The sequence below is a fragment of the Gracilinanus agilis genome, chromosome 6, assembly GCF_016433145.1.
Source record: "Gracilinanus agilis isolate LMUSP501 chromosome 6, AgileGrace, whole genome shotgun sequence".
Taxonomy (NCBI): Eukaryota; Metazoa; Chordata; class Mammalia; order Didelphimorphia; family Didelphidae; genus Gracilinanus; species Gracilinanus agilis.
This window is the reverse complement of record NC_058135.1, coordinates 61,438,263-61,439,527: the sequence shown is the minus strand read 5'-3', so window position 1 is coordinate 61,439,527 and position 1,265 is coordinate 61,438,263.

Here is a 1,265-nt window from a genome sequence, read left to right as displayed (position 1 = left end):
GAGAAGAGGAGAGAGAGAGAGAGAGAGAGAGAGAGAGAGAGAGAGAGAGAGAGAGAGAGAGAGAGAGAGAATTTTTGAAGAGGAAAGTAAAAAGACAACCAAGCCCTTAAAATGACCCAAATATCAATTTTCTTGTTAAAAGGTAGCAATCTTTCAAAAGACAAACATTTTTGAAGAACCAATAATGTTCCAGGCACAATGTTTGATATTGAGGATGTGAAGGAAAAAAAATTCCTTGCCCTCAAAGAGCTCATATTCAATTATTAGCAGCAACAGAGTTTACCCATATAAATATAAATTACACACAGACAGACAAACAGACAGACAAAAAGACACTCATAGAGAGATGGTAAAATTACATTTTACTTACCACTTAGGAATCAAAGATGAGGCTTTCCACCATTCTGCTGTTTCCAAGGTTATGCTACCTTGGGAGAAAACTTTAAATATTTAAAAACTTTATAGTAATTTGGCCTATTAGTCTTTTAAAACACTGAATATAATGAATTTTGATCAAAGCATTAGTGTTTGAATTTAATTTAAAATTTGAATTCAATTTAGAAGAAATGAGGAATATTATTGTGGAATGTATTCTTCCCCTAAAGAATATAAGCTCCTTGATACCAGGAAATTTTTCATTTATACCTTTGTATTTCCACCATCTGGCACTGTTCCTGCTTAATATGTTAATAAATGCCTTCTGATTTTTTTAAATAAAAGTGTACTTATCTTGGAATTAAGAAAGACTCATTCATTACACTTTTTGGCTATGTGATGCCTGCCACAGGCATCTCCTCTTCACACCCTTTCATCAAATGGATTCCATTTCAGAATATAGGTAAATTATTCCTATGTGAATAGGAATTTCAAAGTGAAAGTGAAAAAAATAGAAAGTCAATAGAAAAAAAAATAATGCTAACTTTGCTGAAACCATTAGACTTCTTAAAGTGAGGGAAGCCTGTAAAAAATATTGATGTTGTCAGTTACCTATAATAAACCAAACCTATTACGCCTTTAGTGAGCAACTATTAGATTATTTACTTTTTCCCTTGAAGTTTCTCTTGTTCCCTCGTACAGTTGGTTATTTTTCAGCTTTCTCTATTTATCTCTCAGGTCTATTCAGGAAAGTTATGGACACTTAAACTCAGCCTCAACTCCCATCATGCTGCTTATTTTCTCTGCCTGTGATTGATGAACATTTCCTGATATTTCCCTTTCTATCATTACCACCACCACTACCACCACTATGCTACTACTATTACTAC